The following is a 14,588-nucleotide window of genomic DNA, read 5'->3' as shown; positions in this document are numbered from 1 at the left end:
TGAACTAAATCCCCAATAAAAAATATAGAGTAACTTGGGAAACCTGGGTGGGTCAGTGTCTGACTTCGGCTCAAATCATGATCTCATGATGTGTGGATTCAAGCCCTATTTTGGGCTCTGTGCTGACAGCTCAGAACCTGGAGTCTGCTTTGGATTCTGTGTCTCCCTTTCTCTCTGCCCCTATCATGCTCTGTCTCTCTCTGTCTCTCATATATAAATAAATGTTAAAAAAATTTAATATAGAGTAGCTGAATGGTTAAAAAAAAAACCCTATACTCTAATTAGTACCTACAAGAAGCTCACTTCAGAAGTAAGGATATATACAGACTAAAAGTTAATGGGATGGAAAAAGATACTGTATGCAAATGGAAATGGATAAAAAAGCTGGTGCAGCTATACTCATATCAGACAAAAAGTTATGTAAATAACTTTAAAATAAAGACCATAATAAAAGACCAAGGGGGCTGTTACATAATGATAAAAGGGTCAATCCAGCAAGATATGATATTTATTGGGCCCCTGGGCGACTCAGTCAGTTAAGCATCCAACTCTTGGTTTTGGCTCAGGTCATGATCTCACAGTTCCCGAATTCAAGCACTACATCAGGCTCTGCACTGAAAGCGCGGAGCCTGCTTGGTATTCTCTACCTCTCCCTCTTGCTCTGTCCCTCCCTTCCTCTCTCTCTATAAATAAATAAATGAATAAATAAATAAGTGAGAAAAAATTAAATAGATATAACATTTATATATATATATATATATATATATATATATATATATATACATACCCAACATAGGTGCACCAAAATACATAAAGCAAAATATTAACAGAGCTAAAGGGAGAACTTGAAAACATTACAATAATAGAGGCTCTTAACAACCCCTTTACATCAATGGATAGATCATCCAAACAGAAAATCAATAAGGAAGCATCAGTCTTAAATGACACATTTGACCAGATGGGCTTAATAGGTATATACAGAATATCCTATCCAACAGTGGCAGAATTCATTCTCAAGTGCAAAAGTAATATTCTCTAGGACAGCATATACATTAGGCCATAAACAAGTCTCAGTAAATTCAAGAAGGTTGACATCATATTAAGCATCTTTTCTGACCACAATGGTATGAAACTAGAAATCAAGTACAAGAAGAAAACAGGAAAAACTACAAATATAAGGAGATTAAACAACATGTTGCTGAACAAATCCTGGGTCACAGAAGAAATCAAAGGAGAAATCAAAACAGAAAAACAGCATCTCAAAATCATGGGATGCAGCAAAAGCAATTCTAAGAGGAAAGTTCATAGCAATACAGTCCTACCTGCATTGCTATAAACAATTTAACTTTATATCTAAAGGAACTAGGGGGAAAAAAAGAATGAACAAAGCCTAAATTTAGAAAGAAGGAAATAATAAAATCAGAGTGGAAACTAATGAAATTGAGACTAAAATGACAATAGAAAAGATCAATGGGATTAAGAACTGGTTCTATGAAAAGATTAAAAAAATTAACACACCAAACAAAAAAAGGAGAAGTCTCAAATAAATAAAATCAGAAATGAAAGAGGAAAAATTACAATGAATACAATAGAAGTAAAAGGATCATAAGAAACTATTATGAACAGTTGTATGCCTATAAATTGGACAACCTAAAAGAAATGGATATATTCTTAGAAATTTAAAATCTTCTAACACTGAACCATGAAAATCTGAATAGATCTATTACTAGTACAGAGACTGAATCAGTAATAACAAATCTCACAACAAACAAAAGTCCAAGACCAGATGGCTTCACTGGTGACTTCTACCAAACATTCAAAGATTTAATAACTATTCTTTTCAAACTCTTATGAAAATTTGAAGAGGAAGGAAGTCTTCCAAACTCATTTTATGAGTCCAGCATCACCCTGATGCAACACTCCTCAACAAAATATTAGCAAACTGAATTCAACAGTACATTAAAAAGATCATACAGGGGTGCCTGGGTAGCTCTGTTTGTTCAGTGTCTGACTTCAGCTTAGGTCATGATCTCATGGTTCGTGGGCCCCTGCCCCACATCAGACTCTGTGCTGACAGCTCAGAGCCTGGAGCCTGCTTCGGATTCTGTGTGTGTCTCTCTCTCTGCCCCTCCCCAGCGCTCTCTCTCTCTCTTTCTCTCACTCTCTCTCTCAAAAATAAATAAACATTAAAAAAAATTTTTTTAAAGGATCATATACCATGATCAAGTAGGTTTTATTTTAGGAATGCAAGGATGGCTCAACATTTATAAATCAACCAATGTGATATACCACATTAATTAAATAAATAATTAAAATCATAAAATCATTTTCATAGATGAAGAAAAAGCTTTTGACAAAATTTAACATTGATTTATGATAAAAACTCTCAACAAAGTGTTTATAGAGGGTATATACCCCAACATAATAAAGGCCATATATGATAAACTCATTTGTGCTATCATACTCAATGATGAAAGCTGAAACCTTTTCCTCTATGATCAAGAACATGACAAGGATGCCTGCTATCTCCACTTTTATTCAACATAGTATTAGAAGTCATAGCCAAAACAATTGGGAGAGAAAAAGAAATGAGACATGAAAATTTGAAAGAAAGAAGTAAAGCTGTCACTATTTGCAGATAACTATATATAAAATACTCTAAAGACTCCACCAAAAATAATAGAATAAATGAATTCAGTAAACTTGTAGGTTACAAAGTTAGTATATAGAATCTGTTGTGTATCTGTACACTAATAATAAACTTTCAAAAGGAAAAAAATCAAGAAAACAATAATTTATGATTGCTTCTAAAAGAATAAAATATCTAGAAATAAATGTAACCAAGTAGTCAAAAGACCTATACATGGAAAACCATAAGATATTGGTGAAAGAAATCGAAAAAGATACAAATAAATGGAAAGATATTCCATGCTCATGGATTGGAAGGATTAAGATTGTTAAAATGTTCATACTACTCCAAGCAATCTACAGATTTTATGCAATCCCTACCAAAATTCCAATGGCATTTTTCACAGAACTAAAACAAACAATTCTAAAGTCTTCACAAAAGACATAGAAACGACTTTTCTCAAATTTGAGAAAAAAGAACAAAGTTGGAGGTAGTAGGCTTCCTGCTTTCAAACTATACTACAAAGCTATAATAATCAGAACAATATGGTATTAGCACACAGACACAAAAAGCAATGGAACAGAATCAAGTGCCCAGAATTAAACAGACACATATAGAGTCAAATAATTTATGACAGAGGAGGCAAAAATATACAATGGGGAAAAAACATTTATCACTTCAATAACTTGTGTTGAGAAAACTTAACAGTGACATGTAAAGGAATGAAACTAGATCACTATCTTACACCATACACAAAAATTAACTCAAAATGGATTAATAAAGACTTGAGTATAAGACCTGAAACCATAATACTTTTAGAAGAAAACAGTGGTGGTAAGTTTCTTAACATCAGTCTTATGATGTTTTTTGGATATGACTCAAAAGACAAGGGCAACAATAGCAAAGATAAACTATTGGGACTACATCAAGCTAAAAACCTCTACACAGCATAGGAAAGCATCAACAAAATCAAAAGGCAACACTGAACTTCATATTCACCATCAAACAGGCATGGATTGGTGCTATAAAAATAGGGAGATCTTCAGAAGAAAATAGCCATGTCATCTCCCAAGTTATAATCATGAAGCACAGGAATGCTGTGATGATCAGATAGTGTTCCAAATATGCAATTTAAAAATGCAATTTTACATCCATAAATTCTACCCATAAAGAAGAAACTTGTAGGAGGGTTGCTGGTGGTAGTAGTTCACTCCAGGCATTATGGAGCACTAGTATCTTCCAGGTTCTGTACTATATACTGGGAAGACAGAAATTTCTTTAAAAAGCTTTTGTTCTATAGGTACCCACAAGTTTACGGAGACGACATCAAGTACAAAATTCCAATATAGACTGAGTAATGTTAAGGTAAAAGTGCGCACAGGCTGCATAGAAAACCTGTGAGAGGCACCTAACCAGACTGGGAAGGATTAGAGGAAGCTTCCCAGGGAGGTGACAGCTGACGTGAGTTTTGAAGAATATATAGAAACATAGGTAAGAAGCACAGGTAAGAAGGAGGTTCTATTCTGGAGAAATGAATGCCCGAAAATCTGGAACAATTTAGCTTTTATTTAAAACTAAATTTGAATTATGGCATGAAGGGGGAGACAAGAGCTGGAGAGGTGGAGAGAGGGCCGGGTCAAGAGGGGCCTTGTATAAGGAGAACCTTGCATAAGGGCTTTTGTTAATGATCATGGGTATTATCCTGCAGGTAGTGGACATCACACACACAAAAAAAAGTTTGAATCAAGGGAACGACATGGTCTAAATTATTTAGGTCTGTAGCTTTGTGCAGGATGGATTTTATGGAATCCAAGTTGAAGGAAGAGAGAACGATAGCAGAAATCTAAAAGAGATGAGAAATAAACTAGCGAGTGGCAAGAAAATGGAGAAGAGGGAGTGGATTTGAGTGATCTTAGGAGGTAGAAATAACATGATTTTGCCATGGAGATAAGCAACAGGACTATTGATAATGGATAATGTTGGTGACTGAAGCCCAAAGAGTGGATGAGGAGGTCCAGGGAGAGTAGGTAGGGGTAAGATGAAAAGAAGATAGAGGACTGATTGAATTGCAAACCAAGAAGGGAGTGAAGAAGAAGTAGCCAAAGAAGTAAGAAGCAAACCAAAAAAGAGAGTTGTCATAAAAAATCAAGAAAGGCAAGGGCGGGGCACCTGGGTGGCTCAGTTGGTTAAGCCTCCGACTTCAGCTCAGGTCATGATCTCACGGTTCGTGGGTTTGAGCCCCGCATCGGGCTCTGTGCTGACAGCTCAGAGCCTGGAGCCTGCGTCTGATTCTGTGTCTCCCTCTCTCTCTGACCCCCCCCCCCATTCACACTCTGTGTCTCTCTCTCTCAAAAATAAATAAACATTAAAAAAAAATTAAAAAAAAAAAAGAAAGGCAAGGGTTTCAGGTAGGAAGTCAACAGTGTCTAAGTATTGGCCTTAGCAATAACAAGGCAGTTTTTCAGACAGTCAAGAGTAGTGTCAATGGAGTGGTGGGGACATACGCTAGACTGCACTGGGCTGAGGTGAAAACGAGAAAGAACATAGGCTGCTCTCTCAGGAGGCTTGGCTGTGAAGGAAGAGACAGATGTAAAGAGATGCCAGTTTGATGGGGAAATTTTTGAAGACATTGAGAGTCCTGAGCACATTTCTATGGGAAGGAGAGAGATTAAAGATAGAGTCTGGGTGGAAAGGATCCCTCTCTGGCAAAGGCCATGCTGTCCCTTCAAGGTGTGAGCTCTCTGTCATTATTAGAGCACACTCACTCTCAGGAAGGCTAGAGGAAGGGCTCTTCCTTTGATCAGCTTACGTAACCCAATGATAACTTCTCTTAGATTCTTCAACGTGATAGTGATTTATTGATCTTGAGATAAGATATTCACATAGATTAAGCTATCTCACAGATGGAATCATCCAGATCTGCAGCAGAGGCTATTGGCTACTTGACCACTACAGCTCTTTCTGATTCAGAGATCACAATGAATTAGTTTAGCACAGAGGTGATTGTCAGGCTAACCTTCTGCTTAGCTACCTTCCCATGTCTACCTTGGGGAAAATCCAGGAAAGGCCCCTTCTCTCCAACTTCTAAAGCAATTTTTGGCTTCCAAATCTACCTGTCATTTTAATTCAACGTAACAGAATTCAGTTAACCAAACACCCATTGAGTGGGTACTGTTTGCAAAGGTATGTTGATAGGAACACACTTTGTGCCCCCAAGAAACACAGCCTTTCCCCAGCCATTCATCTTTTCTGTGAACTGGAAAGAAAAATGAACATAACAACCAGGATAGTGTTGTTCAAACCAAGTTTACAGAACCTTCAGATTCTCGGGAGGTGCTCTCTGACCACAGAAGCGGGTGGAGGTACCAGGAGAGGTTCCAGGCCCTCCCATCCCAGCTTCAACTCAAGTAGCTCTAGTTTCATTTGTTTTATACATTTGGGTTGTCATAAGTTTCTGTTTGAACCAAGAGTTCCAAGCTCAAGGCCCCCTAAAGTAATGCTTGATTGTCAAAGTCAAGAAAGGCATAATGCTTAATACTAATAATTACTAAAAAAGCAGATCAAACGCATGGATAAAGGGGTTAATCTGACGTTCCCAAACGTATTCATGAGTTAATTCATCAGAAAAACAAATATATAGCAGCAGGATTGCACCAGTCCCATGCTGGGCACTGGGGAGACAGAGATGGATTCCATAATCCAGTAAGGGAGACAGACAGGGAAATGATCACTCTGGGGTGGTGCGTGGCATGATCAAGGTGTAGATTAAGGATGGTGAGGAGATAAAGGTGACAACAATGAACGATGTCTGAGAAGTAAGCGAGAGAACTTTGTTCCAGAGAAAGCTTCAGAAGTGACCTGCTTGAGCTGAGTCAATTGTGTGGCAGTTTGCCAGGGAAAGGAGAAACGGTGTACCCCTACCCATGTGTTGAGCCCCAAGTGCAGGCAGGGGAAAGGCAGAAGATGACAGAACACTCGTCCTCAGTAAATGTGTGGGGACAAGCCAAATGATCTTGTCAGGTTTTCCCTCAGGCTGCACCTGGGCCTCTGAGAGGCCTTAAGTGTTTCAGAGCACTTCCTGTCAATCAATGGCTCCAGCTCCCGTGGCCTTCCAAGTACTGCCACCTAGTGGCCACCCTCCACGCCCACGCTTCCCTGGAGAGTCTTGAATCTGGATGCAGACTAGGGGTCATCTCAGTTTTCCCATGGATTTTAGAGTTGGGGAAACAGTGAGTGTAAAACAGTGACAAGTGACTTCTCTGGAAGCACAGGGTTTGTGAGAGCTGGGGCTGGATGGAACCTAGCTCTGTGTCTCTAGCACCAGGCTGGGTGTGATCTAGTTCACACCCCCTGACACCCTTTGGCTCTGGCAAGCTTGTACTGAAGGCTGAGTGACACTCAACTTTGTGGCTGCCTCTGAAGTGTGCTTAAAATCCTCATCCAGGCTTTGGCGTGGTGGTGATGGTTTAAGAGAGAAGGAACGTGGAAGTAAATAGTGGAGCTGGAGAGAAAGGAAGAGAATATATTCTCCCCACCCCACCCCACCAGTCTACCCTTCAAACCTGTTTCTTAGCAGTGAGAAAAAGTGGCTAGCGATGCTCTGGGGATGGACAGAGATTGTAGACTTCAGACTTGGGGGCCGCCCCATTAAAGAGAGGAGAGAAGGCTCTTCAGCCATACCCTTTCTGAGAAATAAATGGGGGTGGGGGAGCCCATGGCCACAGGCAAAGGCGAGTAGCCAGAGACAAGACTAGAGGCCTCTGAAAACACCTGTCAGCTGCTCAATGTCCAAAAAAAGTGCACTCAAATGGAATTCTCCTTCAAGCCAACCATTTACATGCACCACGTTTCAGAAGCCCATCTGGGGTTACAGAACTCACTGTGGTTTCAATCTGTAATGTGACAAAGCCACGTACTCAGCTATGCTGGTTGAAATTTGTATGTCACTGTGTGTGGGGGTGGGCACGCTCTATGGTGCTGGCATTATATTATATGTTTTACAAATATATTTGCAAAACACATATCTATCTTTGATGTTTGCAGTTTAAATAACTTTTAATTCTTAAAACTGTAGTTCGAGTCAAAAACCCTTTAGTTATTAAAAAAATCATAAGGATTTTTGATAAGACAGAAGTATATCTAGGTTAGCAAGAACCGATCTGACTCTGATTTGATTGTTTTCTCCCTCGAAGCTAATGCCAGATGAAGTGTTATGATAAAAATCAGAGGAATAATAAGACTAATATGATTGACACAATCAAAAGATAATAGGACCTAGATAGCAAAGGTGGTGAGAGAGGAAAATCTGTACAGTAAACATCAACAATTTTGCGGAGAGGATTACAAGGTTGAGCCTAAGCTTTGGCCTCCATATCCCATCAGACTGAGAAAAAAGCATTTGCTACATTTGAACCCTGCATGAGGCATTTCATACATTACTGCATAACGTAGTATCAGGTAGGTATTTTGATCTTCATTTTGCAGAGAAGGAAAGGAAGCCTCATGGGGTTATCTGACTTTCCTGAGGTCAGTTATTATGTGATAGTATCAGCCTATGAAATGGTAGAGTCCTAAGTTATTTCAGTGGCACCCTACCTCCAACGCCCTGAGCTGTCTCTACACCCTCTTACTGTTCCCCCAAGCATCCCGGCAGGAAGGCTTCCAGCACCAAGAAAGTTTCCCAGCTGGGACTAGGAAGAGCTGAGCTTGCTGACAGTTCAAGGGAAAGCCCTGGCCAAGGTGGGCTCACAGAGGAACTCCCCTCCCCACTCCCAAACAAAAACGCCTTGTATTGTTTCTCAATGTCCCATACTTGAGGCTGGGCAGCATGTCCGGGGATCAAAGCCCTGGCACCTCATCTTGTACCCATCAAACCGAATTCATAGAGGGAGAGAAGAAGAGAGGAGAGGATGGGGACTGCTTCTGATTAGCTTACGTCTTCTGCCAGAGTGAGACGTCCTCTCCCTGTGGACGGTTCTCACGGACCTGCCATCTGGGCTCAGCGAAGTGTGGAATGGCTGCTGTCTCCACCCTGCCCCGCCCTGGTTCGGGGAGCAGGCCAATGAGATTCAGGAAACCCAGCCCTTTCCGCACCTCCTACCCTGCCTCCTCTCCTGGCTTGGCTGCTGCGAACGCAGTCCTGCAGCCCTCTTCTCTCGGGTGATAAAGCCAGCCCAGGAGCACACCCTGTCAAGGGCCCCCGCAAAGAGCCAGGGAGCCACCCCTGTCACTGTGCTGGACCTTGGGCCCGGGACCGGCGGCACCAAAGATGAAAGCAGCATCAAATTCCCCAATCACTCCCAAAAATGCTCTTGGAGCAGCAGAGCCCTGAATTAGTCACAGTTTTCAGAACAAACTCATGGCTCGCTGGTGCTGTTACTGTTGGTGTGTTTTCTTAGGTGGACCGACCGACATGTGAGTTGTGGTGGAGGCCAGAAACGGAAGTGCCAAAAGGGCCAGACTCAGACAATATCAAGTGGGGAAGGGATGTCCGAATTCTTTGTCCTGGCCTCCCAGGCCTCATCTTGCCTTCCTACAGCCTTTAGGACTCTCCACTAACAAACATGCATTTTGTTTACCTCCTGTGTGCCAGGCCCTGTGCTGGGCACTAGCCCTGACCTGACCCATCTCTTGGCCACGGAGGAGACAGCCAGGTGAACAAGGAGTGAGGGGCCTGTTAGATTTATAGAAGGTATGATGAGGGGCCTGCGGGGGAGGTGTGAGAGGTGCCTTGGAGACAGATTTTACAAAGTGCAGAGGGGCTTGTGTGGTTCAGAAGGGAAGAAAGTGCAAGAAAACAAAATAACTAACAACTGTACTAAGCTCTTGTTTTGTGCGATGGTTCCTCCTAAATAATCTCATTTGACCCCTAGAACAACTTTTTTAGGGTAGGAAGGAAGGCATTGGAGTCCTGGCTCACAGCAGACGCTTCATGTAAGTTTTCAGGTGAGTCAATCTCTCTCTTAGAGACAAGGAAACTGAGGGTCCAGAGAAGGTAAATCTTTGTCCAAGGTCACAGAGCAGGAAGCAGGGAGCCAGGGTTCAATTCCGGTCTCTAACTCCAAATCCAGGTTCAATTCCGGTCTCTAACTCCAAATCCTGCATGCTTCAGACCACGAGTCCTCTTGAGGATACATGAGTTCTCCATGAGGATTCCAGTTGTGTTGATTTTGCTGGTAATTTGATAAACTAACATAAACATTCTGAGTCACCATAATGGCTCCTTATGGCCAAGTACACATAGGACTTTGGTGCCTATGTGTGTCTGTATCTACACACATATCAGAGGCACCGTGGAGTCCACCTTGAATTGCCATTAAGAAAAGAGAAGTAGATGCAATGCATAAAATGAGGCCTCGTCACCACTGAAACTTGAGTGACCACTGTAACAAACAAGGTTTCATAGTAGCCTAAATAGAATAAACAAAGAGTACAGTAACAAGGTAATAAAGATATGTCAAATGCAAAAAAGCCGACAGCAGAGCAGTAATTAACGTATTTGTGTTGCCAGTGACAATTTAAGTTTCGCAAAAACAACACCATTAGTCATTTAAATTAACCCAAACTGGCTTAAACAATAAAGGGAAATGTTTTAGTTCACATAACTGAAACTCCCAAGACATTATGCTTTCAGGATCAATTTGATCAGGGCTCCAACTCCATCTGTCTGTAATACTTTTGGCACAGCTCTCTCGTGTGTGTCTGTTTTGACCACATGCTGGTTGCAAGTGTTCCACTAGCAACCACTGGGATATGTGCTTCTCTTTTCACATCTGGGGGAAAGAGAAAGCCCCGCTTGACACTCACAGAACGGAAGTCCTGAGTTTGGCATTAACTGGACTATCCTTGAACCAACCTCTGTGGTCATAAGAATGCCAGGTTATGTTTGAGTTAGACCTATTCATAGCAAGAGAGGTAGGTTAACCCTAATTGGCCTAAACCAAGCAGAGCCCACCCTTACCTAGGAGGCTGCCATGCTCTGGGAAAGAGGACAAACGATATTGAAGAGACAACTACGATGTCCACTACAGAGGGTTAGAACATTTCAGGAAGAAAAGCCCCTAAGAAAAGAAGTTCTTACCGAGTTAGAAAAATTAAATGAGATCTGTGTGTCTGGATCTGTGCATGAGAAGAGGTTAGAGAGGAATTACCTCAAGCCAGGACATTCTAAACCATGATAAGAAATTGGGACTTTTTTCTTCTAAGTGCAATGGGAAGTAAAGGAAGGACATAATCAGGTTTATCTTTTAATATGACTCCAGCTGCCATGTGGAAATGGGTTGGGAGGAACAAGAAAAGAGTGGAAAGGGAAAGCCAGTTAGCAAGCAATTGTAATGATCCAGGCAAAAAGAGATTTATCACTATGCTCATGAAACTTATACTTCAAGGCTCCTCACTAGCACAAATCTCTTACAAGGTGTGCTTGAGAGAGCTCTGTAATGCACTCTCATGCTGAAATACTTTCATAGAATTTGTGAAAGTAAAATGACTTAATAAAAATCAGATGAACTCCTGACTCTTCCACTCTAACTCACTCTCTGTCATGCTTGTCCTCATGACAAATGACTTTAGCATGACCATGAAAATTCAGGGGGCCCAGCTAAGTGGGGGTGGATTGGGGAGACAGTGTGGCTTTGGTGGAGTATATTCGTGTGGATCTGTGAAGTTCTTCCAGCAAAGGCTTAAGCAAAAGGACAGCCTCCATACTTTCCTTTTCCCCTACTTCACCATCACATTATACTTAATGAGTCTCCCATTGCTACCCCTGTGGTCCAAGCCTGACCCAATATCCTACTAAATAGTCTTCCATTTTCAGTCTGGGTCCCACCCAGCTCCTCCTCTACATTGCCCCACCTCCCTAAAAAAATCTTTCTGAAACAAAACAAAGATTGGATACAAAAACCTCTCAGATTAAAAACCTTGATGAGAAGTGCCCATTGCCCACAAGGTAAAGTTTATCATGTCCACATGTTCTATTTCTTTTCCATCCTTCTTGACTGCCAGTATTAAAAATTGTTTCGTCTTTTCTACTTAACCTGTAGTCTTGCAAAATAATAGGTAACAAAATGTATAACAAATGGACAACGTTGACTCCTCTTTGACTTATCCACTCCTGAGCCTGGGATTCTTGCTTTTATGTGGCTATAGCTCTGGAAAGTGTTTCTGTTGTACCTTATACCCCATTTACTCCTAGTGGCTTATGTTAGATAGGAATGAGAGCTGACGTTGATCCATGAGGGAAGAACTGTGATATGTTCCTTTTGACCACCTCCTTGCCAGAGAGCAATGCTATTTAGTTGGTGTGACAGAGGATTATCATGGGAAAGCTTCTGTGATGGGCCTGTAAGAATTCCTGAACCAGCAGTGGGGGGCTGGGTCAGGACTGGTGAGGAGAAGGTGGTAATGCATAACCACAAAGACTAGCCGATTTTTCTGGTTGATACTCACAGATTCAAAGTGTTCTGTTTGTTTAATAAAAATGTTGACATTGCCTCTAGAATCCAAGTCTAAGGAAGAAAACAACTCAATAAAAGTGATAAACCTTTAGCAGACTGATCAGAAAATTGACAAGACAAAATTACCAATATCAGAATGAGAGGAAATATCTCACTATTGATTCCACAGATATTTAAAAAATAAGAAAGAAATCTTTTAAACAACTTTAGGCAAAAAAAAAAAAAAAAACCACCTGACAACTTACACGAAATGGACAAATTTCTTGAAAGATACAAACTACCAAAGCTTACTAAAAAAAATTAATAACTTGAATATTCCTATATCTATTAAAGAAATCGAATTTATAATTGGAAACCTTCCCACAAAGAAAAGTCAAGGCTGAGAAGACACCACTGAGGAATTCTATCAAACATATAAGGAAGACATAGTATCAATTCCATGCAAACTCTTCCAGAAAGGTTAAGTGAAGGGAATACTTTCCAATTTATTCTATCAGACCAGCATCACCTTGATACCTAAACTGAAGATATTACAAGAAAATAAAAACTATAGATCAACATCCATAATGAGCATAAATGAAAAAATTCTTAACAGTTTTTTTAACATTTATTTATTTTTGAGAGAGACACACACAGAGTATGAGCCGGGAAGGGTCAGAAAGAGAGGGAGACACAGAATCAGAAGCAGGCTCCAGGCTCTGAGCCGTCAGCACAGAGCCTGGCGTGGGGTTTGAACCCACAAACTGTGAGGTCATGACCTGAGCTTAAGTCGGCTGCTTAACAGACTGAGCCACCCAGGTGCCCCATCTTAACAATTTTTTTTAAGCAAAGTTAATTCAACAGTATACAAAATGAATAATACAGCGTGGCCAGTTTATCTCAGGAATGCAGGATTGGTTTGATGTTTGAAAATCCGTCAATGTAACTAGCCATACTAATAGAGTTAAAAGAGAAAATCCATATGATTATCTCAATAGACGCAGAAAAACATTTGACAAAATCCAATGTCTATTCATGATGAAAAGTCTCAGCAACTAGGAATAGAAGGAAACTTCCCCAACAAGATATAGGACATGTATGATAAACCAATAGCTAACATCAGAGTTAACAGGGAAAGACTGAATCTTTCTCCTAAGATCAGAAACAAGTCAAAGATTGTGCACTTTTTATCATGCCTATTCAACATTGTATTTGAGGTAAATAAAGAAATAAAAGGCACTCAGATTGGAAAGGAAGAAGTACAAAGCTATCTTATTTGCAGGTGGCATAATTATCTATGGAGGATATCTGATGAAATCCACAAAAAAGCTACTAAAATTAATCAATGAGTTTATCAACGGTGCAACATAAAAGATCAATATAAAAATCGATTTCTTAGCTACAACATTAAAAGAAAAGAAATAATTGATTAATTGGGTATAGTCAAAATGAATTTTCTCTTCAAAAGACACTTTTAAGAGAATAAAAAAACAAGTCACAGACTGTGAGAAAATATCTGCAAATCTCATGTTTGAGAAAGTGCTTGATCCAGAAGATGTGAAACACTCTCAAAATTCAGCAATAAAAAAATAAATACTGTATTTATTTTTTTTTCCTTCTTCCTTTTTAGGAAAAAAGGAAAAATAGGTGAAAAATCTGAACAGCAAAGAAGATCTACAGATGGTAAATAAGTACATGAAAATATACTTTAGATCACTAATCATTAGAGAATGCAAATTAAGGCATATCTTTGTTCTCATATTAAAATGCTAAAATTTAAAAGTCTGACCATATTATTTGTTGATTAGAATATGGAGGAACTGGAACTCTCATATACTGCTTGTTGGAATGTAAAATAGTACAACTTTGGTAAGTTTCTTAAATATTTAAATACCTTTGATACATATTTATACACATATGATCCAGCTATTATACTCCTAGGTATTTACCAAAGAGAAATGCAAGTATATGTTCAAACAAAACTTGTACACAAACGTTCATAGCAGCATTGCTAGTCATGGTCAAAAACGGAAACAACTGAAATGCCATCAATAGATGGATGGATAAACAAATTGTGATATGCTATTCAGCAAAAAAGAAAGGGGGGGGCTACTAACTACTGATACATACAACAATATGGATAAATCTTAAAATAATTATGGTGAGTAAAAGAAGCCAGGCGAATAAGATAGGGGACACTGGATGTTTTCATTTATGTAAAATTCTGGGAGATGCAAATTAATGTCTAGTGACAGAGAACAGCTTATGATTGCCTACTGATGAATGAGAGCAGAGCAGTGCAGGATGGAAAGATTACAAGGGTGGTGCAAGGCTTTGGGAGCATCATCGATGTGTCCATGTGATATTTCCAGTCAAATTGACTGTAGACCCAGCAGAGTGTGAGGTATTGTGTAGCCCAGATGCCTGTATGATTGATGGTCTATTGTGAGAAGGAAATGCATAACCTGACATTCCACAGACATCTCAAAATTTGACTTACATCTGAATTTCTTTAGAGTTGTGCT

General features: G+C 40.0%; 1 long non-coding RNA gene across 1 annotated transcript in view; it reads left to right on the top strand.

Annotated features, from left to right (window-relative positions):
• Nucleotides 1-13,745, top strand: part of LOC115299922 — a 32,061-nt gene extending 18,316 nt beyond the window's left edge. The window contains exon 5 of the long non-coding RNA XR_003912414.1: nt 13,694-13,745. This is a non-coding gene — a long non-coding RNA (uncharacterized LOC115299922). The remainder of the gene's footprint in view (nt 1-13,693) is intronic.
• Nucleotides 13,746-14,588: the final 843 nt, after the last annotated feature.

This window comes from Suricata suricatta, chromosome 8 (assembly GCF_006229205.1).
Source record: "Suricata suricatta isolate VVHF042 chromosome 8, meerkat_22Aug2017_6uvM2_HiC, whole genome shotgun sequence".
NCBI classification, from domain to species: Eukaryota; Metazoa; Chordata; class Mammalia; order Carnivora; family Herpestidae; genus Suricata; species Suricata suricatta.
Note: the sequence above shows the minus strand (reverse complement) of the source record. Positions and strands in the feature narration are given on the sequence as shown.